The sequence below is a fragment of the Etheostoma spectabile genome, chromosome 19, assembly GCF_008692095.1.
Source record: "Etheostoma spectabile isolate EspeVRDwgs_2016 chromosome 19, UIUC_Espe_1.0, whole genome shotgun sequence".
Taxonomy (NCBI): Eukaryota; Metazoa; Chordata; class Actinopteri; order Perciformes; family Percidae; genus Etheostoma; species Etheostoma spectabile.
In genome coordinates, this window is record NC_045751.1 from 15,230,134 (window position 1) to 15,230,358 (window position 225).

The 225-nt window shown below is 32.4% G+C and overlaps 1 protein-coding gene across 2 annotated transcripts in view; it reads left to right on the forward strand.

Moving 5' to 3' along the window:
* Positions 1-225, forward strand: part of LOC116707313 (ubiquitin carboxyl-terminal hydrolase 37) — a 7,770-nt gene that overhangs the window by 3,405 nt on the left and 4,140 nt on the right. The gene's annotated exons all lie outside the window — the stretch shown is intronic.

Sequence of the window (225 nt, forward strand, 5' to 3'; positions counted from 1 at the left end):
GTATGATATTATTTTACTGTCTATTACATCTCTTCTTATTAATTATTTTTCCACTAATTCTCAATTTAAAAAAACAAAAAAGTTTGCAGTCTTTGAATAATTACACACACAATTTGGGATCAAATAATAGGAAAACAAACCACAGCAACTACACATACTGGACCATGCAGTAAAATAACCGTCTTGTTTCCTCTTATCACCAGTGTCAACACCACCGAGGAGTCC